Source organism: Lissotriton helveticus, chromosome 6, assembly GCF_964261635.1.
Source record: "Lissotriton helveticus chromosome 6, aLisHel1.1, whole genome shotgun sequence".
Lineage (NCBI taxonomy): Eukaryota > Metazoa > Chordata > Amphibia > Caudata > Salamandridae > Lissotriton > Lissotriton helveticus.
The window spans coordinates 1,420,843,851-1,420,870,182 of record NC_136067.1 but is presented as its reverse complement, the minus strand read 5'-3'; positions in this window follow the sequence as shown (position 1 = coordinate 1,420,870,182).

The following is a 26,332-nucleotide window of genomic DNA, read 5'->3' as shown; positions in this document are numbered from 1 at the left end:
TATATAGTTAGGAATTAGCATTTAAAAAACCTTTGAAATTCACTGAAAAAACCATAGGTTTCAGGAGTTATATAGTTAGGAATTAGCTTTTACAAAACCTTTGAAATTCACTCAAAAAACTATAAGTTTTAGTGGTGTTATAGTTAGCTGGACATTTAACTCATACAAAACCAATGAAATTGCTCCTATATAATTAGTTGTACTAACTATATTTCACGCACCCGCAATCCACTGCTGATGATGTCACATATTAGATCATTCATGACATGGTCAGTGACATCACTGATGACATCTCAAATGACATCACTGATGACATCACTGATGACATCATCCACGTGACAATCACATACACCTTTTCATACACTATTACAATTTTTCATCACTCTTTGTAAAATACAGAGTATCATATTTAAATCCATTGTCACAGCAATACAAGTATCTAAAAATCCACTCAGGGATTCATAGATGTATACACACATCTAATCACTTACCTATGGATTCACTCATACATGCTGTCAATGAACAATAGAACACTATCAAACATACTTATACATCTATATCGACATTAAACAACAGCACGCATCCTATTCACATATGAAGTCATCCTACTCACTTATGCAAACAATGGATCATACTTACATATTTACTTAGCAAAACACTTATACAAACACCACTTCTTCTATTCATTTAGATAGTAAGTCATACTTAGTGAATTATAAAATCATTATTTACAAGTATACAGTTATCCATACAGACACTCACACAATCATTGTGTCTTATGTATACTTATTTATATACAACAACTGATACATACACTGCCTTTTATTTTTCTAGTTTGTTGGACCTGTACCTTTGAGAAATATATTTGCTCATCACCACACCCATAAAGAGATTCCCTCACCCAAACTGTTAGAACAATTAGTTTTAACTTCATATATCTACTGAATCAACTATTCACACATCTTTGGACAGTCACACCCCCCCCCACCGAACCACACACACTTTCACACTCCCATACAAATACTCAGTTAACTAATCAATAACTAATATAGACTTTCACATAGCTAGTAACCAACTGTAGAATCAGTTTACACAACAAGTGACAAAGTGATACAGATATTCACACAGTTTAGTCACTATCCACTATATTTAGTGAGACATTATAAATTGGTCAAGTAAACAGTCAATTACACTGCTACTAAATCCTCCATCCAAATATTTATTTATATATATCCACTCATTCTTCAATGCAAATTGCTATATATATAATGCATATTTAAATAACGAAGCAAACCACATTCACTGGATGATGTCATCAGTGATGTCATTTGAGATGTCATCAGTGATATCACTGACCATGTCATGAATGATCTAATATGTGACATCATCAGCAGTGGATTGCGGGTGCGCGAAATATAGTTAGTACAACTAACTATATAGGAGCGATTTCAATGGTTTTGTATGAGTAAAATGTCCAGCTAACTATAACACCACTAAAACTTATAGTTTTTTGAGTGAATTTCGAAGGTTTTGTAAAAGCTAATTCCTAACTATATAACTCCTGAAACCTATGGTTTTTTCAGTGAATATATATATATATATATATATATATATATATATATATATATATATATATATATATATATATATATATATATATATATATATATATATATATATATATATATATATATATTCACTGAAAAAACCATAGGTTATAGACCATATATAGTTAGGAATTAGCATTTACAAAACCTTGAAAATTCACTGAAAAAACCATAGGTTATAGACCATATATAGTTAGGAATTAGCATTTAAAAAACCTTATTTTACTCACACAAAACCATTGAAATTCCATATATAGTTAGTTGTACTAACTATATATCGCGCACCCGCAATCCACTGCTGATGATGTCACATATTACATCATTCATGACATGGTCAGTGACATCACTGATGACATCTCAAATGACATCACTGATGACATCTCAAATGACATCACTGATGACATCACTGATGACTACATTCAGTGACTGTATAAATGTGTAAAGTTAAAATATGTCTTACATATTGAAGAATGAGTGGATGTATAAGTGTCTTGATGAAGGATTTAGTAGGGGCATGACTGACTGTATGAGTGACTGATTAAATGTGTCTCACTGAGTGCATGGGTTAGTGACTAAACTGTCTTAATTTGTGCATCATTATGTCTGTTGTTCTGTAAACTGCTGCATGTGTTGATCAGTAGCTATATGATTAACTGTATGGGTTATTGATTGGTTGCCCAAGCATTTGTATGGGAGACTGAGTGTGTGTGTGGGTGGCTGGGAGGTGTATGACTCTGTGCATAGATGTGTGAGCAGTTGATTGACTAAATGTATGGGTTCAAAAGTGCATGTGGAAACAGCTGTATGGGCGGTTGACTGTGTGCATGAGTGTATTGGTGAGTGAATGGATATCTCAGTGCTACATGTTAAAGTAAGTACATATGTAAAATACAGTACATGTGAGAGTTGACATATATAAATAACTGTGCATAAGAGCCAGTGAATGTGTGAGTGGCTGTATGGATCATTGTGAACTTGTATCCAGGATTGTATAAGTGAGTAAATATGTTTTAGTATATGTTTGAATAAGTAAGGTGTGTATAACTGTATAGTTGAGGAAATGGAGGTGTGATTGATTCTTTACATGACTGACTAAGTGTCTGAGTAACTCCATGGATGAGTGACAGTCTATGAGTGTCTGTTTACACTGAGTGTATCTAAGGTTATATTAGAGTCTGAAGAGGTTCATCATATTATCACATGAATGATGTCATCAGTGATGTGATCAGTAATGTCAAATGAGATGTCATTAGTGATGTCATCAGTGATGTCATTTGAGATGTCATCAGTGATGTCATCAGTGATGTCATTTGAGATGTCATCAGTGATGTCACTGACCATGTCATGAATGATGTAATATGTGACATCATCAGCAGTGGATTGCGTGTGCGCGATATATAGTTAGTACAACTAACTATATATGGAATTTCAATGGTTTTGTGTGAGTAAAATAAGGTTTTTTAAATGCTAATTCCTAACTATATATGGTCTATAACCTATGGTTTTTTCAGTGAATTTTCAAGGTTTTGTAAATGCTAATTCCTAACTATATATGGTCTATAACCTATGGTTTTTTCAGTGAATTTCATTGGTTTTTTAAAAGCTAATATCTGTAGCTGTAAAATGTATTCTTCTTTAAATCCAAAAATATATTTTATATGTTTATTAATAATTTTTTTTTAATACTTTTTTTTTGTTCGCTCCCGGTTCGCGAACCGGGAAGCTTTCCGTTAGCTAATCTTGATGCCGCGACCCAGTCCACGAACAGGTAAACGTTCCGTTAGCGCAACTGCCGCGTTAGAAATCAACATCGTGACGCGTCGCGGAAGCGCGACGTATCACGTTGTCGCGTAATGCGTCTTATGACGCGCCGCGTTAGCGCACCCGGAAGTACTCCGGTACGCGAACTGAGGCGCGAAGCGTAGCTCCCCGGAAGCGATCCGCGGCGCGTCGCGAAAGCGCGACGTATCGCGTTGCCGCGTAATGCATCTTAAGACGCGCCGCGTTAGCGCACCCGGAAGTGCTCCGGAGCGCGAACCGAGGCGCGAAGCGCAGCGATCCGGGGCGCGTTCCGCAGCGCGTAACATAAGCGTGAGAGGTCATGTGACTTGTTAATAAAACTTTTCATTGGTTCATTTCACTTTTGGTTTCATAATGATGTAAGGCTAGGTCAGGTGACCTAAAATAACACTTTTCATTGGTTTAGAACTATTGTTTTTCCCAAATGATGAAAACCCCTCCTTCTTTCCTCACTCTGACTTTCATCTTTGTGAGAGGAAGACCTTTTTTCATAGTTGAACAATGGCTTCAGTAGTTGCTTCAGCTGGTGCACCCCCACCACCACCTCCACCTCCTCATGGGAAGAGAGGACCACCTCCCCAGTTTATCAGCCAGACAGAGGAGGAAGAGGATGAACTAGAGGAAGAAGAGACCGAAGGACCACAGTTCTTACAGGAGGTGCCCCGGGTTTCCCGTCGGAAAGCCAGCTTTATTTGGCAGTTTTTTTCAATCCCTCGAGGGCAAAAAAAAGTAAATGCTAGGTATGTCACCTGCCTGATTTGCAAAGAACAATTATCCAGAGGCACTGATAAAAAATATAGCTACGGAAACTATACAATGCATCGTCACATGAACAGGTGGCATCCATTGAACTACAGCCGGGCGGAGATACGTGACATGGAAGATAACCCAACAACAACTCCTGTGGCCAGGTCAACATCGCTAATATCGTTGACAGCAGCAGAGGCACGGGAAACCGTGCCAAACATCCAGGAGAATTTTGCGCATATGAAACATACTTGTCTGTACTGCGGTGCATTGATATCATGTGGTAACATGAGTATTAATTCAATCAACCTAGCTTTTAACAATCACAATTGCCCTAACCGCCCCAGACAGTAATTTTTTTTTGTTGCTCCTGTTGAGCCCTTTTCAATGCCTGTTTTTTGTTGTTTCCCCTCCATCAAAAACAAAAAAAAAACATAAAACTGTTCAAAAAATACAAAAAAAAACAAAAAATGTTTTAAAAAAAAGAAAAATATATATAAAACAACAAAAACATTTAAAAAAAAGTTCTTTTCAGAACTACCTCCCCTTTCAAAAAAAATTGCTAGAATGTTTAGCACTCTGGCAAGCTCTATTTCTTTTAGTTCGCTTCCCAGTTCGCTTCCCGGTTCGCGAACCGGGAGCGAACCAAAAATTAAAAAAAAAAAAAAAAAAAAGAAGAGTAAGTATAAGGGAAGTAAACAGAGAGTAATGTTAAAAGAAAGACAGCTATAGGGAGTAAACCAGAGATACTGTTTAATAGATCTATTTACCGAAGAAAAGATTTAAGAGGGTATAATTGTGAAAAACAAAATAGATAAGGAAGTGAAAGAAAAAAAAGAGAGTAGAACAATAACAAAGAAGAGTTTCTTGGACAATGTGAGTGAATGTTCAAACTCAGAGTAAAACATGTGGAATAACAGAGAGAAAAAACAGAAAACAAAAAAGAAAAAATAACAGAAAAAGATTAATTGAAACAGCAAAGAAATGTAAATAACATAGAGCCATATCATTAACATAGGCAATAAAAGTTTTGCAGCTTTTATCGGCAGAAATGTGTCGCTAAAGCCGCTTTTGCGGCGGAAAACTGCCGCTAAAACAACTTTTGCAACACTTTTCTGCCAATAAAAACAGCAATAATTTTATTGGCTGTGTTGATAATATGCCCCTTAGTGTGCTTCAACTACACAGAAGAAGCATAATGAACAAGTAGTGAAAGAGTGATCAGTCAAAGACACTATGAGTAATAGAGACGGAGTGAGTGAACAAGAGTGAGGAACTATGAGAAGAGAGGGACTGAGAAAAGGAGTGGAAGGAGTAGAGTAAGTAGGTAATAGAGAAAGGAATGAGGGAAGTAGCAAAGGCAGGAAACTGAGGGTTAAAGAAATGAAGCTGTCAAACTACTAGTAGGTGAATGTGATAGAAATGTAACGAAAAGAGTACAAAACATTTACCTTATAATTGTCATTAACTTACTCACTTTTTGTTTTTATACTTTCAATCTGTGAAAGAGAGAACAAACATTTGAAAAATATTAAAACATGTATTTAAAAATTAGAAAAGACAAGGGAAAAGATTGAAGGACAAACAGTTTTTCAACAACTTTGACACTTACAGAAGCTTCTGCTTCTCCAGGCCCCGTACACAGTCCTAAAGATATACATTTTAAACTAACAGTATCTTGATGCAGATGAAGTGAGGCCTATCTTAAAAAATGGTGCATCTTTTGCACTGCTGTTGTTTCACAAAAGTGTCGCAAGACACTAACATTTTAAATGTTTGTTTCAGGATGCCAATAAGATGTGTCCTATCCAGAGGTTTGTTTGAGGTGAGGCCTACTCAGGGTTCCAAATGAAATTTCGAGTTGTTGAAGAATACAGAAGAGATAATACATGTGAAGGCCTACCAATGAAGTAAGTCATGTCCACTTCACTCTTGAACAAAGGCCAGACCTCTTCTGTGTCCGTGGACAGACCTAAACTTCATCTGCACAATGTCATTCGTAAACTTAGGAAACAAAGGTGATGTAATTGAAAAATGTGGAGTTTCTTTTCCTCATTTCACAATCACATCACCTGTGTTGCCTAGGCTAAGGTATCTCATAGTGCAGATGTAGTGAAGCATATTAAACAGTACCCAGAAGTGCACCACTGCATGCAACAACTTTGACACTTACAAAAGCTTCAGCTTCTGCATGCCCCCTACACAGTGCTAATTATATACATTTTAAACTGATGGTATCTTGCTGGAGATGAACTGAAATCTATCTTGCAACATGGTGCATCTTTTACACAAAAGTGACCCACAATGCAGCAAAAGAGGCGCACGGCCACCATAAATCTGACCCTAACATTTTAAATGATTGTTTCAAGATGCCAATAAGGTGTAACCTATGCACAGATTTGTTTCAGGTAAGTCCTACTCAGGGTTGCAGATGGAATTTAGGTTTGTTGAAGAATACAGAGGAGATAATACATGTGCAGGCCTACCAACGAAGTGAGTCATGTCCACTGCACTCTTGAACAAATGTCAGACCTCCTCTGTCTCCAGGAACAGGCCTAAACCTCACCTACACAATGTGATGTGTAATGTTAGGAAACACAGGTAATATAATTGAAAAACGTGCAATTTTTTTTGCTCATTCCACAATCATATCACCTGTGTTTCCTTTGCTTAGGGATCTCATTGTGGAAATGTAGTCTATCATATGAAAGACTACGTAGAATATGAGCACTGTATGCAACAACTTTGACACTTACAGAAGCCTCACCTTCTCCATGCCTCCTACACAGTTTTACATGTACATCATAAATGCAAACAGTACAGAATTAATTATACATGTTAAATGGTTTATTTTTGCTGTTCTCAGAATGTATCAAATTTCACTAAAAACAGTGACTAGAAGGTATTCATCATATAACAGCGGGGAAAAAAAACACAATCAAAATGATTGTGTTTAAAAAACCCATACAACATAACAAATCAGAATTCAGAACTCCTTAAACTTAACTTACTTTCCATGACGTCGAAGGATGTCCTATGAACAGCTTACACTCTGTTGTGCTGTTATTACTTTCAGCCCGCCACTTTCTGAAAGAAAACCTCCATCGTTTTGAAAAACATGTTACATACAATAAATGACTTCTCGCTCTCTACCACACGTTTTCACAAGGCCAAATCGTGTCAGAGCCATTTATAACTCTTGGAATTCTTGTAAGCCAATCCCGTCATGTTGTATTTCCGCAACTTTCACAATTAAAATGTTGAAGATCATTTTCACAATCCTGGACTAGTAATATCTTCCCCTTCTTGCTTAGTCATGTTCTACATTTCCTATGACACTGATACTGCTTACTATGAAGCAGACTTACACTACCTCTATGACTACTACAATTATTTAATTCTCTACATCACTTTTAATCACAAAGCAATGTAAAACAGTAGACAGCATTGCAGACTTACATTCCCTCTACTCTATGTTTTGATTGGCTGTTTCAATTAGCTTATAAAACGAAACAGTTTTTCTGAACTCATTCAAAGTGCACTTATTTCTCCATGACGTCCAGTCTTATGGTTAGAAGTTATGTCTCTGAACTACACTTATCCTCAAGGCCAAATAGTGTAGGAGCCATTAGAACTTCTTGAAATTCCTCAGAGCACATCCCGAGATTCTTTCCCTAAAATTTTGGTTTTAAAAACACCAGGTAAGAGTTTTTAAGGTCATACAGCAATTTTTTTGTGAAAATTAAAACAGAATCATTGCAGAATGACCAGCCATTTCTAGACTTTAAATAAGCTGTGTAATGTCCTGATGTTATTGAAGGACCATCATGATATATAATTGCTGCAGTTACAAAAGTCCTTCCTGATATTGACAACTGTGAAGCCACAAAATTTTTAATTAAAGTTGTCAATTTTGTTCCATCAGGCCTACATCGTTGGAACATTAAAATGACATACTGGCCATATGTTCGTATAAATAATGTGGACATCATTGCAGACTTACATTGGCTACACTCCATGTTGTGATCAGCTGCTTTTACTAGCTTATTAAAGGAGACTGATTTACTGTCTGGCAAAGTTAAATATATAAATCTTTCTGAGTCTACACTAGTAGTACTTGATACCCTACAGTTCTCGCAGTCATGCTGCCATTGATAAGAAAGCGCAAACAGCTGATCTACATCTACACCTTCAGCATGCAATACATCAAGCATATACATTAAAAACTCCTGACAATCTTGCTGAATATTTTGAGAGAATTGTGTTTGGCCTGAACATCTGTCTAACAGATTTCGAATTTCAGACACACTTTCTATGTTTGTTCTATCAGTGCTACATTTTTCTAAGACAGAATTTAACAAACTGCAAAATCTTTGATCAGAATTGACCACAATCTCTTCTTTTACATTTTCTAGAGAAAACAAAACATTAACCACTACATTAGCATAGCAGTTGACACTAGAACTGTTTTCAAATTGAAAACCAACAACATCTTCAACAGAATCCTTTTTGTTTCTGCTTATAATTTCAGGTTCATCGACTTTTCGTCTTTTTGCTACAACCTCCCCAGTATTGGTCCCATTTCTTCGTTTCCGGCCTACCACACGTTTCTCAAACAAAGGATATTGAGGCAAATGTGGCGCATACTCTCTTCTTAACCTATTGTATTCCTTAACACAATCTAGATCCGCACAAATGTTTGTGACATCACACTCAATCAAGTACAATCCCGATAAAGTTCTAACTCGTGACAATGCCACATATGCCATACCCTCCTTGAACACAGAACTGCCAATATTCACCAATGCACTGTCTACACTTAAACCTTGCGATTTATGGATTGTCACCGCATATGCCAAGCAAACAGGAAACTGTTTACGGCGAACATATAAGTCTTTTACAAGCAAAAATCTAGCAGAACAACGACCAATTAGCTGTACTTCCTCCATGCCATCAAATTTAATTTTTAAAAATTCAATTCCATCTCTATTTCTGTATTTTACAAAATCAACAACATTACCCATTGATCCATTTACCAGACCTCTTTCAACATGTAAATTCCTTCTTAAAATTATACGGCAGTTCAAGCACACATTCAGAGTCTTTTCAAAACCTGCAGTTTTAGATATACTCTTCTCTAATGAATCCAATTTTGTTTTCAGATTCTCAGACAAAATAATTGTTGATCCCATATGCTCTACTCTGTCAATAGCTTCCAGTTTCACAATCTCTTGCTTTTCTAAATGCAACATTTTGTGGTTGAATTTGGCACATTCTGCAAGAGTTGGCATCAAACATATTCCAGATTTCTTCTCAGTAATTTTCTGAAAAATATTCTCAGGCACAACATCTTGTTCTGGATATAAATTTGACAGTAATCGTGCATGTAAAGCTTCTTTCCCATGCTCGGTCACTTTTCCAATTCTAACATCTTGTAGAATAGTCTTGTAAACTTCATCCTTCGCCTGACGCATATTTTCATGCAGTTCAGCATAATTGAAGTTTAACCATATATTGACGTTGCCAATGCTGCCTAGGCACTTTTTGGTATCTTCATGCGTGAGCATTTTGAACACAGGTTGCCCTTTCACTGGTGTCAGCTGCAGAAGATCTCCGAAAACAATGATGTGTTTGCCACCAAATAACACATCATACTCTGTTTTGAGAACTTCTTGCATTCTCAAATGCACAAAGGCAAGCATGACATTGGAAACCATGCTTACTTCGTCAATGATAAGAAGTTTCATTTTCCTCAAGATTCTTGAAACTTCACAACAAGCATCTCCAGATAGCTTGTGATATTGTAATTTGTTGTCATGCTCCACTGGCAGCATCAGTAAACGATGTAAAGTAATCCCTTTAATGTTATGTGCTGCCAGTCCAGTTGGAGCGGTGACAACACAAGACAGCGATGACTCTGTCCTTTCCTGCAAATAACATGAAATTGCTTTAATAAGGAAACTTTTTCCAGTTCCCGCTTCTCCACTCACGTACAGTCGGACAGGCTTCAACGACGTACATGAGCACTCTTTCTTGTCATGACTTAATCCATGATCAATTTGCATGGTAACTTCGTCATATATTTTCCTCTGCTCAACGTTGAGTTGTCTTTCCAACTCTTCTAAGTTAACCGCATCCTCCTGAGCATGTGCCATGGCTCTTTCCACTTCATTCATAGCAGTGGCAGCTTCATTTTCGATAACAGGTCCTCCTAGTGGATCCTGACTCAATGAAGCAGAACTCTGACTGTCCTGAGAACTGTCTCTGGCAATCTCGGCTGCAATCGTTGCTTCCTGCTCAATTTCCGCATTCAACATTTCTACATATTTGGGAAAAGCAGGACATTCTATGGTCTCCTTGGCAGCATTGAAAGAGTCTTCGTAACAGAGGAAATCTCCAAGCAGTTCCTCTTCTGCACGCCAAGGCTTGAAAAGTTGCAAAAGTGCTAAATAGAAAAACTCCTTTTTTTCAGGAGATTCGCCACTCAATTTTCGATGGTTTACCAAGTGGCATTTTCTTTGCTTGACCAGACATCCCTCACTTCCTATTACAGCATACACTCCTTTCTCAGTATCTTCTTTGATGTTCCTCTTGAATATGTAATTTTGAAGAACCACATACAGACAAACATTCTCGAGGTGACTGCTTCGATTTGGATAATATGTATCCAACATGTTTGTCTTCAAAATGTCGGTACTGTTTGGCTCCTTTTCCGCCAAATACTCAATTTCCCGCACAGGTTTGAGAACTCGATTACGCGTTGCAGCAAGACCAAGACTCGCCCAAACGATACTCCTGGACTTGGCATAGAGACTTGCTGAAGACAACCGGTCAGAACATTCATAAGCTCCGATTTCTCGATGCGACAACATCTTCAGACTGAAACCGTACAACTTCTTGCTGAGGCTCTTTTCATGGGAAATGTCTTCCCACATATCCTTCAATTCTGTCTTCTCTTTTTTGGTGATGTAAGATGTCACATACCGAGCCAGAGCCATACAGTTATCAGCCACAAACTGTATATCCATGTTAGCATTCCACATGGACAAAATCACCGGGTTGTAGTCGTTGATGTACTTAGACTCTTCGTTCCTCTTCAAATTGTATGTGTTTTTAGGTGATTTCTTCATCACATTATGTCGCAGCGAAGACATCAAACTGTTCACTCTTCCTTTAGAAATCACCGGTCGTGGAAAGCCGAAACGACATTTGGTGTAGAACTTGTCCTTGTTTCGGAAATTTACGACGACAGTACTTTCCACATCGATGGCTTTGGAAACGTAGAACTTTTTCTCTTAGGCTTTTCTTCTCCTTTGCGTTTGGAACAGCACACGTAGAATACTGTTGTATGAAACTCATCACTGAGTCTTCTGGATCCGTTCCAAATTTAGGTGCATCCTTGATCCACAGCAACATATGTATATGAGGAGCACCTCTTGCTTGGTACTCCTTTCTCCAGAAGAAATCCAACACCTCTCCAAGAGGTGGATTCTTCTTATTCATGATGAAAGACATCATAGCTTCAAATCTATGATTGAAGTACCTACATACATTGACTGGATCCAAAGAGCACAGTTCTCCGGGTGTCTTGAATTCGATGTTTTCTATGTTAGCATTTGCTTCTCGTAGAAATTCAAGTAAGTCTTCCCAGCCATACTCGGCACAGCTCAGAGTGAGGAACCATGTGGGAGTTCCTAAGTTCCTCAGCATACATTTTAAATCACCATGACGACGGTACCAGTACTCATTAGTACCACGCTGACACGCCATGAGATTAATCAGGTGAGAATCCAAAATACTGTCTTGGACATTGACTTTATCCATAAAGTCACTTGCCGAGATGTTTTGCATGTGTATACCACTTTTCAAGATGTGGTTCACTGCATATGACAGTCCAGACAGATCGCTTTCAAACAGGAGATGAAACAAATAGGGAATGCATTGTCGAAACCTAGCATCTCCTGCATACAATCGCAAAGTACGGTATTCAGAAGCAGGAATTTGATGAGGTCGCTCATCATATCTTCCTCCCTGACCTGTTGGAAAAAGCTGTGGGAAACACCGAGCTTCCAAACTTTCCTCCCAAACACTAATGGGACTCCCTTTGGCTTGTTTCATTTGAAACAACTCAATAGCATTCCCCATGACTTCCTTGGAATGCAAAGGATGAACACTATAATGTTCATATATTTCTTCACTAGTAGAGGGTTCTACTTTCTCAATTTGACCAGCACACAAATCGCTATCCTCTTCCTCACTTACTTCCTCTTCTGCAACATATACATTCTTATAGTATTTATTATTTTTTTTCAAATACAATGTTGCCTTTTTAACTTTCCTAACATCCACTAAATCTTGCCATATTTTCTTATTCTTTGTCGGAACCCCATTAACTAAGATAACCAGAGGTTCCTCTTCCACTTTTTCTACTCCAATTGTGTTAATGTTTTTCTTCAAATCTAGAGGCAAATAAACAACTCTTCCCTTTAATCCTCTCTGTAAATCTGATGGAGGCAATTTCCCTGTCTTTGGCTCCATTCTTACAATAGCCTGAAAGGGATGGATACTTTGAATCAAAATAGATTCATAAGTATTTAAATCCTTCAATTCAGAAGGAATCTCAACCAATTCCAGATTATTATGAACTGCTCTAGCAGGCATCTGGTTTTGATTTAATTTGTTACAACAATGAGTACACACACGTTGATCCAATCCCAAATCAAAACAATTTTCGACCATCAAGTATGTTGTGAAATCCTTCCATTCACTATTATTTTCCCTTTCACTTTTTGCATATAAATCCACTAACTTAGTCTGATTCTTATAATAAGTGCGTCGACAACACACACAAGTGAAATTTGGCCTCTCACTTGATTTCACCTCAAACGTCGCAATTTCCCTCTGGAAATTATCTGTACTGGAAACCTGTACACTATCTTCCACATTACCCGCTTCTTCTTGGTCAATTTCAACATTCTCCTCTTTACTTCCAAAGTAACAAAACTCAATTTCTTCACATATATTCTTCACATCTATTTCAGAACCATCCAAAAGAGCAGCGCATAATTGTTTAAGCATAATTGCTGCACTCTTAGCATAATACAACATTCTAACTAATTTCCTCACTTTATTATGATGCACTGCTAGCATCCTGAAATGATGAAAAACACTCTGGCATACTCTCCTGGAAAGACAAGCCAGTGAATGACCATGCAAACCTGTCACTTCTCTCACTCTGCAAGGATCTAATTCTTGCAACAACTTCATTTTCTGCTTCAAACTTTTCTTATTAAATGACCGTACAAAATCACAAAGCAAATTGATGGAATCCTGTCGCACACTGCAAATACTACTACACTTCCAGGTATACACAGGACCCTTAGGACGTCTTCCTAAAACCTCATTACCTAACACCTCTTCTGCCTCTGTTGTCACAAGTTTTTCTTTTTCAACTGGACAACCATCTTTCACTTCATAAGCTCGACCACTGGTGTCAACTGCATGCACCAAATCATTATCCTGGAAATAACTCTCCTCATTAAAAAATGCCTCACAGCTTGAACTATGCATCCATTCTCCAGAAAAAACTTCACAAAAATTACTACGATTAACTATTCTCTTCCATCTACTATTTCTTTTGAAATCATAAATTGCCTTGTTTAGCTTCCTAATTCTATTGATTATCAAAATAAATAACTTACGTTTAATTTCAAATGCCTGATCAATAACTTTCTCAACTATTTTTTTTCTCTTATAAAAAACCACTTTCTGTTGACCTTTCTTAATATTTTTTAACAAATTGCCAATTATCCTGTTGCGGAACATTCGTTTACGAATGTCCCTAAACTGTTGTTTCCTTCTACTATCATGCACAGAGTTATCTCTTGCTCTAGCAGTAACATTTTTCATTGGCCTTTCCTTTCCGTTTGAATTGCTTCTCTTTTTCTAGACTGAAACATTTTCTGTAGTAATATTCTTTTTACTACAGATATTTCTTATGAATGTTTTTGTACTCTTACCCGGTGCTTTCTTGGTGACTTGACAAATCTTTTTGTTAGAGGACTGCTGCTTTTTTTCATTGACCTGCTGTCTTTGACGTTTTACAGCCTTTCTCAGTCTTTCTTTGGTTGGCATGCTGAAATCTTGAAATGATCTGCAGTTGAATCTGTGGTAAAATATATTAAAAAATGTTATTAACCACTATTACCCAACAGTAAATCAATAACAGTAATCAAAAACTTAAAACACTACTTGACATTTTTACATAGAAGATTTTTTAGTGCTTGGCAAATTTAGAATACAGAAATAGCAGAAAAGAAATGGAATTTATATTCATTTTACCTGTGCTGTTTTATATGTGAATCTGATCTAATTTTATGAGCATATTTTAATATTTTATTGAAGACACTACACATAACCTGTTTTTGAAGTGTCTTTATTTTTAAATTAAACGGTTTACATTTTTACTTTTTATTTATTATAAATTTTTAAAATAAATGTTTGTAGTTCCATAGGCTCAAGCACGTCAGCTTCCCATCCTATGTCATACAATTCTGACAAATCTGCATCCTCATCACGTTCTTCTTCATCCTCAGGATTTAAATCATCCAAGGGATCAACATCCACTGATGTTTCAATTACGAGTTCAGTGATGAGGTCGAAATCAACTGATTGCTGATTGTCGCTCATGTTGATGTTGTCTTTATCTTTAAAGAAAGATAACAACAATGAGATGTTGCAGAGTAAGAGACAAATCTCAGAGATTATAATAGTAAAATTGTTTAACAAGAGTAACATTTTGCACCTATTATTTAGCCATGTCCAGCGATGCTGAGGAGGTGAAGCCTATGTCCAATTTTTCAGTGAACAGGACTCATCTCTTCTTAACCTTGGATAAGCCTCACCGACTCTGTGTCCCCTGCACATACTTAAATGTAAAGGGGCAGATTTATGTTAACTGGCACATCCCCAGGGATGCACCAGTTAACGTGCACCGCTGCTCTGCCACCCATGGTGTGCCGCATTTACAATCAGATAGGACAAAGCTGCGTCAAAACCCTGCGCCTGCTTGAAGCAGGCATAGGTCTTGACGCAGCATTGTGGAGATGGAGCACCCCTGAGCCTTGCTGGAGCTGCATCGCACTTGCAATACAACTCCCGCAATGCACCACTTTTACGGCACAGATGCGTCACGCATCTGTGCCGTTTTTGCCCCATGGTGCGCCGCATTGTAAATGCAGCACACCATGGGTGGCGGAACAGCGGCGCAGGATGACTGGCACATCCCTGGTGATGCGCCAGTCATCATAAATCTATCCCTAAGCTTCTTATCTTGTTAGAGATGAACTACCATATGTATCATCAAACTATTTTGCATTTCCTAAATAGCGAATTTTAAGGAATAAATAGCGATTCTTTACCATTCCTAATTTGCGATGAGCAAATTGCTAATTGCAAATTACCCATTCATTTCCATGGGCCAGGAGGCCCATAGGAATGAAGGTGCAATTTGCGATTAGCAATTAGCTCATCGCAAATTAGGAATTTTTCCAAGGGTGCAGGGGTGTCTCAAGAACACCCTGCTGCACCCCTGAAAAAGAAATTTGGGGGCATATGGCGCACATACATGCCCTAAGGGCATGTATGGGCGTCATATGGCACCTTTTGTTTTTTGGAAAAAAAGCTTTTTGAAAAGAATTCGCAAATTACCACCAACTAGAAGTTGGTGGTAATTTGCAAATCCTTAATGGCATTTTTTGCATATTTTTTGTTTGATACATTGCATTTAAAAAATCGCAAAATTTGCAAATCCTTCAGTGCAATCGCAAAATAAGGAATAGCAAATTTTGCTATTCCTTATTTTGCATCAAACTTGTTTGATACATACCATTTGTCTAATTAGCATTCGCAAAGGCCGAAATTCACAAAATTTCGGCCTTTGCGAATGCTAATTAGCTTGATACATATGGCCCCAAGTGAGGCCTGTCTTGCAACATGGTGCATCTTTTGCATCACTGCTGCATCGGTTTCATGTGGCACGTTTTTTTTACACCATGACACATCTGCCTAAATGCATCAATTTGTAATTTTGTCGCCTCATAGCAAATCTTTTGCACCGCCACTGCATCACAAAAGTGACGCACAGTGGCGCAAAAGAGGCATACACCTATCATAAATCTGTCCCTAGCATTTTAAATGATTAATTGAGGATGACGATAAGGTGTGGCCTATCCAGAGGTTTGTTTAAGGTGAGGCCTACTCAGGATTGCAGATCAAAGTTACGCTTGATGAAGAATACAGAGGAGATAATACATGTAAAGGCCTACCAATGAAGTAAGTGATGTCCACTTCATTGCGCCAGTCATCATAAATGTATCCCTAAGCTTCTTATCTTGTTAGAGATGAACCGCCATATGTATCATCAAACTATTTTGCATTTCCTAAATAGCGAATTTTAAGGAATAAATAGCGATTCTTTACCATTCCTAATTTGCGATGAGCAAATTGCTAATTGCAAATTACCCATTCATTTCCATGGGCCAGGAGGCCCATAGGAATGAAGGTGCAATTTGCGATTAGCAATTAGCTCATCGCAAATTAGGAATTTTTCCAAGGGTGCAGGGGTGTCTCAAGAACACCCTGCTGCACCCCTGAAAAAGAAATTTGGGGGCATATGGCGCACATACATGCCCTAAGGGAATGTATGGGGGTCATATGGCACCTTTTGTTTTTTGGAAAAAAAGCTTTTTGAAAAGAATTCGCAAATTACCACCAACTAGAAGTTGGTGGTAATTTGCAAATCCTTAATGGCATTTTTTACATATTTTTTGTTTGATACATTGCATTTAAGAAATCGCAAAATTTGCAAATCCTTCAGTGCAATCGCAAAATAAGGAATAGCAAATTTTGCTATTCCTTATTTTGCATCAAACTTGTTTGATACATACCATTTGTCTAATTAGCATTCGCAAAGGCCGAAATTCACAGAATTTCGGCCTTTGCGAATGCTAATTAGCTTGATACATATGGCCCCAAGTGAGGCCTGTCTTGCAACATGGTGCATCTTTTGCATCACTGCTGCATCGGTTTCATGTGGCACGGTGTTTTTTACACCATGACACATCTGCCTAAATGCATCAATTTGTAATTTTGTTGCCTCATAGCAAATCTTTTGCACCGCCGCTGCATCACAAAAGTGACGCACAGTGGCGCAAAAGAGGCCTACACCTATCATAAATCTGTCCCTAGCATTTTAAATGATTAATTCAGGATGACGATAAGGTGTGGCCTATCCAGAGGTTTGTTTAAGGTGAGGCCTACTCAGGATTGCAGATCAAAGTTACGCTTGATGAAGAATACAGAGGAGATAATACATGTAAAGGTCTACCAATGAAGTAAGTGATGTCCACTTCATTGCGCCAGTCATCATAAATGTATCCCTAAGCTTCTTATCTTGTTTGAGATGAACCGCCATATGTATCATCAAACTATTTTGCATTTCCTAAATAGCGAATTTTAAGGAATAAATAGCGATTCTTTACCATTCCTAATTTGCGATGAGCAAATTGCCAATTGCAAATTACCCATTCATTTCCATGGGCCAGGAGGCCCATAGGAATGAAGGTGCAATTTGCGATTAGCAATTAGCTCATCGCAAATTAGGAATTTTTCCAAAAGTGCAGGGGTGTCTCAAGAACACCCTGCTGCACCCCTGAAAAAGAAATTTGGGGGCATATGGCGCACATAAATTTTAAAAACATTCCTTTACCTCAAAAACGATTTTCAAGTCATAATTTGAAAACACTGCCCACAGGGAAATGACTTAAAATGTCCTTAAGACACATGAAAGTGTTTTTTTAAAGCCTTTGCAACTTTTTTGGGTCACTTTTAACATGGCTATGTAACTCAAACAGTCAAAATCTAAATTTACCATGCACAGGTGGGAGCATATTTACAAGGAATTTGCTCCACGGGAAAAGGTCTTTTAATTTAATATGGGAAAAATAACATCAGAGACACTGAAATGCCTTATAAAGAAGCATACACCATTATGTCCTTGTCATAAATTTTAAAACCATTCCTTTTCCCCAAAAACGATTTTCAAATCATAATTTGAAAACACTCCACATGGGGAAATGACTTAAAATGTCCTTAAGACACATGAAAGCGTTTTTTGATTGCCTTTGCAGCATGTTTGGGTCACTTTTAACATGGCTATGTAACGCAAACATTCAAAATCTAAATTTGCCATGCACAGGTGGGAGCATATTTACAAGCAATTTGCTCCACAGGGAAAGGTCTTACATTAAAATGGGAAAAATAACATCAGAGACACTCAATTGCCTTATAAAGAAGCATACACCATTATGTCCTTGCCATACATTTTAAAACCATTCCTTTTCCCCAAAAACGATTTTCAAATCATAATTTGAAAACACTCCACATGGGGAAATGACTTAAAATGTCCTTAAGACACATGAAAGCGTTTTTTGATTGCCTTTGCAGCATGTTTGGGTCACTTTTAACATGGCTATGTAACGCAAACATTCAAAATCTAAATTTGCCATGCACAGGTGGGAGCATATTTACAAGCAATTTGCTCCACAGGGAAAGGTCTTACATTAAAATGGGAAAAATAACATCAGAGACACTCAATTGCCTTATAAAGAAGCATACACCATTATGTCCTTGTCATAAATTTTAAAACCATTCCTTATCCCCAAAAACGATTTTCAAATCATAATTTGAAAACACTCCACATGGGGAAATGACTTAAAATGTCCTTAAGACACATGAAAGCGTTTTTTGATTGCCTTTGCAGCATGTTTGGGTCACTTTTAACATGGCTATGTAACGCAAACATTCAAAATCTAAATTTGCCATGCACAGGTGGGAGCATATTTACAAGCAATTTGCTCCACAGGGAAAGGTCTTACATTAAAATGGGAAAAATAACATCAGAGACACTCAATTGCCTTATAAAGAAGCATACACCATTATGTCCTTGTCATAAATTTTAAAACCATTCCTTTTCCTCAAAAACAATTTTCAAGTCATAATTTGAAAACACTCCACAGCTCCTATGCACATGAAAACCCTGTCAGTACTAATACTTCACATTTTCTCCAATTACAATTTCTCAAAGAAACAAAATCTATTTGTAAAACACTTGAGACAAAGCAACATTTGAAAAACACAACTTTCTTCATAATTTTCTCCTTAAAGCACACTATTCTCTATCTAAATTAAAGAAATCTTTTCTCACCTTAGCAAATACTTTGAGTTTCAAAACAGTCTCAGAAACACACCAATTTGTCTTCAGCAGAGCAAAAGGTATGCACTCCAGAGTCTGCAGCTATCAAAAGCACAGAAATGCTGTAATTCTTCACACATATCTCTCATGTCACCCAATCAAAACTCTTCCCTCACTTTTTTTCAAATCAAAACCCTTCCCCCCTCTGCCCTCTCTGCTTTTTTTGCATAGCAACCACCTCTTGGAAGACCTCTGGTGTTTGCAAGTTCACACAACAATGTTGCAATTGAACTCTGAACTCTCAGTGCACCTGCATATCCAGTGCATTCTTTCATTTAATGATTTTTTCTTGACCACTCAAAATACATCTTTCAAAGAACTCATCCATGCACCCTAACTTTCTGTTTTCAGCAATCAAAATCCACCAATCACTGTTACTGCTTCATTAACACAGAAACTCCACAGTTTTTTTCATTTTAAACTCTTATTTTTTCAACTGCCATTTCATTGCCACACTTCATCTGACTGCAGGAGAACCTTCTCTCACCATGTTTTCTGTCTGGATTGTTGGACATAGTTACATCTATTGTGCTCAGAGGTATGCTGAGAACAGAAATTTACCTAACCTCAATTTACAAAATGTGGAAATTAAGTGGTTTGGCCACAGAGGATTAAAATGTCACCAATTGATACCATTGGTGAAAACCTTTATGCATTTGCCAAAACCTGACATGTTAATTGTGCACTGTGGAGGTAATGATTTGGGCACTTTGACTGGGGTAGGTCTGGAAATGCTTTTAAAGGACACCTTTGAGCAATTAATGGCACTTTTTCCTCAGACTGCCTTGGTATATTCAAATATATGCCAAAGACAGAAATGGAGGTGGTCAAACCAATTTTGTCCACAAATTGAGAAGTCGAGGAAGCATGTAAACAAATCTGTTTCAGCTTACATGAGAGACCATGGAATGGGCTCCGTGTACAACAATAACTTGCGTTACTACATGCAAGATATCTACAGAGGAGATGGAGTTCACTTCTCAGATGAGGGCAACAGAATTTTCATTCTGAATTTAAGACTGTGCATTGGTACCTACTTATAAGTACCTAAATGTACCATAAACCCAAAAGCTCTTCTCAGAGCTACCCTACATCTGATCACTCACAATTATTATTTTACTCTAACTTTTTTCACTAATTTTCAACAAAGTACGCTCCCCGGGGCGCTACCCGGTACGCGAACCGGAAGCTAACCTCGCGAAATTTAATTTTTTTTTTTTTTTCGCACATATGGGCCTCTTCAGCCACCCTCAGAAAACCTAGGGGGTCAAGATAAGTCTACTGTGCCCCCTTCTACCCATTCTGAACATTATTTGCCCTCCATCTTGTATCTTAATTCGACCAAAACACAAAATGGTGGACTCCCGTAACGCTTAAGGTTCGCGTACCGGGGCGCTCGCCAGTTCGCGTACCGGGTCGCTCCCTGGGAAGCGCACCATCAAAAAAGTTGGGAAAGTAGTTTACAGAAAAGCGACTGGAGACACTTTCACCAAATATAGATTAGCTCATACTACATACCAATCCCTACCATTTTCACAAATTTGATTGAAATTCCATTTAACCATTTAGCCTGTACACCTCTCTAAATACCCTGAGGTAAATTACTTCACAAAACACATCTGAAGTGTTTGAATTGACAACCAATTAAAATGTTACTTTCATTTTCTACTTTTTTTACCTGACATTTGATTGGTTATGTACCTGAATATATATAAAGGAAGAGAGAGAAACACAGCCATTTTGACTACTACTTCCTGAACTACATTGCAAGATCATTTTTACTCACAACTTAAACTTGTTTTTAGAAGGTGAGATATTATTTTATAAATTTGAAAACATTTTCAGATAGTTATATACTATCCCTCTGTAAGAGTTAGACATTGAGAAAGGCTTCTTTATTATAATTATGGATTGATTTAGGTTTCTGTGGTATAATTATGAATTTACTTAGGCTTCTTCACAGGCACTTTTTAATAGTACTACTTCACGCCTGAAACCATACAGTGCCCATAGATTACTTCTCTGTTATAAACTCACAAGTACCTGTCTGAACTTAAACCCAACAGTGCCCTATCTCTACTGATATAATTATTTTTTATGCAAATTACAGCAAGAAAATGGAAGGAGAGCAGAATATTTCCTTCGAAATTGTTCTGGAGAACAACACAGAAAAAGATATTGAGGACAATGATGACTCAGATTTCATGGATGAATCACGGGACCATGAATTAGTTCAATGTGTAGAATCTGTGGATCATTTACTTCATTATGATGACGGTCAAATGTGGGAAGTTATGTTCACTCAACAAGAGGACATATCTGACAGTCAAATGTTAGACATTCTATTAAATTTTGAAAAACAATCCGAAAAATAAAATTATATGTAATATTACAAAATTATTTGAGTCTTTAATCATTTTTATATGTAATTCATAAACTAGTGAAATGTTAGAAATGTTATTAAATTTTGAAACACAATTACAATAATAAATAATTGCTTAAAAAATAAAAAAATTTAAAAATAATCAACAAAACCAACAATCAATTAACATACAGTATTTGAAAAGTCTATCATTCTTTTTTCCTTATAGTACGCTGCCCAGAACGCTTCCCGGTTCGCGAACCGGGCGCTACCCACGCAAAAAAACAAAAACATTTTTTTTTCTTTTTTTGCCCCGCGAAGCCCTTTTAAAGCCTCCACATTAAACCTAGAGGGTCAGGGAGGATCTACTATGCCCCCTTATGGTCATTTCCCCCTTTGTTTTGGCCTCCTCTTGTCTCTCAATCCTACCGAGAGACAAGATGGTGGCCGCTCCGGACTGTTTAGAATGTTGACAGACACCGGAGAGCCAATCAGCTTCGCTACGCGAAGTTCCGTTACGCATAAAGTCCGCGAACCGGAGCGCTGCCCGGTCCGCTGTTACAGATATATATCTTTTTTTGAACGTTAATTTCTCAAAATCCACTGAAGCACATATATTGAGACCTAGCAAAGGCACATCGGGCTACCAGTCCCTACAATTTTGCCAAGTTTCGTGGAAATCCATTCAGCCGTTCGGGCTAAAAGTGAGGCCAACCGCCCTATGGAAAACTCAATGTTAAAAACACTTTTTTCTCGGCCCCCCCTTGACGAACCCCCCCCAAATTTCCAGGGGCTGCTCAGAAACAAAATGTTCCATTTTCCTGAAAATTTCAGCCAATTCCGTCCACAAACGCCAAAGTTATTAGACATAGAATTTTCAAAAAACCCATAGGGAAAAAATCCTAACTATATATACCTACTGGCGACCGCCAGTAGGTAATATATATATATATATATATATATATATATATATATATATATATATATATATATCAATAGATCACTCTTCACGCCGCTTACCATGCGGCGTCCCAATTTCCAAGGATAAAGAGAGACGGACTCCAAGAAATTTTCTTTTTACCGCAGCCGCAGGTAAAATTTATTTTGCATATTTATCAAACGTGCATATTCCGAATAGAGAATCCAAACGCGTTTCGGCGTTCTCAGACGCCTTGCTCACTGGTGATCAGTGCGAATATCCCCGCCCCACATTTAAACTGAGGCTGACCCCGTGATTGGTGACCAGTGCGTGATAGACATGGAAGATATACTAGTATCGTACCATTAAACTGCTATGTATCCGAAATGGCATAACCTTCTTCAATACAATAACTTTGTTACAGTTCTTGAAATACAATTGCAATGCTCCGTAGTTGAAATTAATCAGCTTACAGCCACATTAAATGTATTTAGCAATATTTTCACTCTTGAGTAGATATTAACCTCAGATGTCTGCTGCTTATGATAGCAAAAATTTACAGCTTACATTTATCCAATGGTGACATATACGGTTCATTAAATACCATGATTCCAAGAATGAGACAGTTTGTACTGAGACTTAGTAACTTTCCACATACTTTAAAAAAGACACTTTTTTCTGGTCATATCACCCAAAATAATTGTGAAAGTGAATTAAAATTAACTGAACTGTGCAAGTGGTTTAATGAAGCCTCTCAGCCGAGAGCTTAGCTGCAAAAGCCGCTTGCTAGATGATAGGTTGGGATAGGGGTATATATATATATATATGTGTATTACCTACTGGCGGTCGCCAGTAGGTAGTTATAGTTAGGATTGGCTACCATAGGAAATCCACAACATTCTATTGGGAATAACTTTGGCGCCGGTTGCATGTAATTTTCCAAAATTTTGGCCAGCTCCGCTCCGCTCCTTCCCTGGAAGTTTGAAGGGGATTCGTGGAGTGGGGGCTGAGAAAAAAGGGTCGTCCCAAAACGTGTTTTCCCCATGTTCATTTCCATATGACGGTCTGACGAGTCTACAGCCCGAACCGCTGAACGGAATTACACCAAACTTGGCAAAATTGTAGGGACTGGTACGCAGATGTGCCTTTGCTATGTTTGCTGAAAATTGCTCCAGTGGTTTTTTAGAAAATTAACTTCAAAAACACATATATATCTATAGGCGCGCTCCGAGCGCTCACCAGTGCGCGTACCAGGGAGCGCACCCGGCGTGCTACGGGATTGCGCGAGCGGAAAGGTGATTGGCTGTCGGGTGTCTGACAACATTCTAAACAGTCCAGAGAGTCCGCCATCTTGTGTCTTGGTAGAATCGAGACACAAGAGGTGAAAAAGAAAGGGGGAAATAATTAAAAGGGGGCAGGGTAGACATTCCCTGACCCCCTAGGTTTTCTGAGGGGGCCTAGAAGGACCCTGAAGGGCAAAAAAATGTTTTGTTTTATTTCAATTTTCGCGGGGTAAGCGCTGGGTGCGCTCCTGGGTGCGCTCTCCGGTACACGCACCCTGAGCGTACCACGGGGAAAAACAGAGTAAAAAAATAAAGTAGAGTGTTTAGAGGAAAGTGATGCATTGCTGGAGTGTGTCACAAAAATGATGCAACTCCAGCAATGCATCCTTTCACATGGGGCCAGTCCCATGTGAAAGGGACTGCATCAGTCTCACGCCTGCTGTGAGGCAGGCGCAAGATTTGGACGCAACAGCGTCGTAAAAGTGACGTAGTGAAATCTCATAGATTTCACTGCGTCACTTCTACGACCCTTCCTTATGTCAATACGCCCCCTTTGCATACATTACAGCTGTCACAGGTATAATGTGGTGCAGGGGTTTACAAAGTGACGCATCTACCTAAATGCGTCAGTTTGTAAATATGACTCAACAAGGTGTATTTTTTACAACACTGGTGCATCACAAAAAGTGACGCACCGGTGGCGTAAAAGTGACGCATGGCCTCATAAATGAGACCTTCAGTCTTCTACTCATGCGTCATATTTAATGTATGACACATTATGTCATAAGGAGTTACAGATACGTCAGTATTTCTGACGTATCTGTAAGCGCAAAAGTGATGCATTGCTAGAGTGTGTCACAAAAGTGACGCAACTCCAGCAATGCATCCTTTCACATGGGGCCAGCCCCATTTGAAAGGGCCTGCGTCTGTCTTACGCCTGCTGTGAGGCAGGCGCAAGATTTTGACGCAATGGTGTCCTAAAAGTGACGCAGTGAAATCTCATAGATTTCACTGCGTCACCTCTACGACCCTTTCTTGTGTCAATACGCCCCCTTTGCATACATTACACCTGACGCAGGTATAATGTGACGCAGGGGTTTACAAAGTGACGCATCTACCTAGTTGCGTCACTTTGTAAATATGACTCAACAAGGTGCATTTTTTACAGCACTGGTGCGTCACAAAAAGTGATGCACCGGTGGCGTAAAAGTGACGCATGGCCTCATAAATGAGACTTTCAGTCTTCTACTCATGCGTCATATTTAATGTATGACACATTATGTCGCAAGGAGTTACAGATACGTCAGTATTTCTGACGTATCTGTAAGCGCAAAAGTGATGCATTGCTGGAGTGTGTCACAAAAGTGACGCAACTCCAGCAATGCATCCTTTCACATGGGGCCAGCCCCATGTGAAAGGGCCTGCGTCAGTCTTACGCCTGCTGTGAGGCAGGTGCAAGATTTTGACGCAATGGTGTCCTAAAAGTGACACAGTGAAATCTCATAGATTTCACTGCGTCACCTCTACGACCCTTTCTTGTGTCAATACGCCCCCTTTGCATACATTACACCTGACGCAGGTATAATGTGGCGCAGGGGTTTACAAAGTGACGCATCTACCTAGATGCGTCACTTTGTAAATATGACTCAACAAGGTGCATTTTTTTTACAGCACTGGTGCGTCACAAAAAGTGACGCACCGGTGGCGTAAAAGTGACGCATGGCCTCATAAATGAGACCTTCAGTCTTCTACTCATGCGTCATATTTAATGTATGACACATTATGTCGCAAGAAGTTACAGATACGTCAGTATTTCTGACGTATCTGTAAGCGCAAAAGTGACACATTGCTTGAGTGTGTCACAAGAGTGCGCTACTCCAGCTATGCATCTTTTCACATGGGGCCAAGCCCATGTGAAAGGGCCTGCGTCAGTCTTACGCCTGCTGTGAGGCAGGTGCATAAATGAGGCCTTCAGTCTTCTACTGTTATTTTTTCTTTCATTTTCTCTGTTTCTTCACTGCCTTACTTACCTGGTCTCACACTCACTCTTCTTTATCCAGTCTGTATCTCCACTCTTTCCTAAACATCACTGCTCTTTTCTTACCCTACCACACCCCGCTCCTTTACTACATTTTCTTCACTTATCCACATTACTCATGTTCACTCTCCTGCTCCTCACTCTCCTTCCGCACACTCACTTTCTTTCAGTCCCCCTACTTCACTTCCCTTCCCCTCTTGTCCCTTTCTTTGCTTTCTCACTCATTTTCCTCTCCTCTCTCACTGCACTCCACTTCACTTACT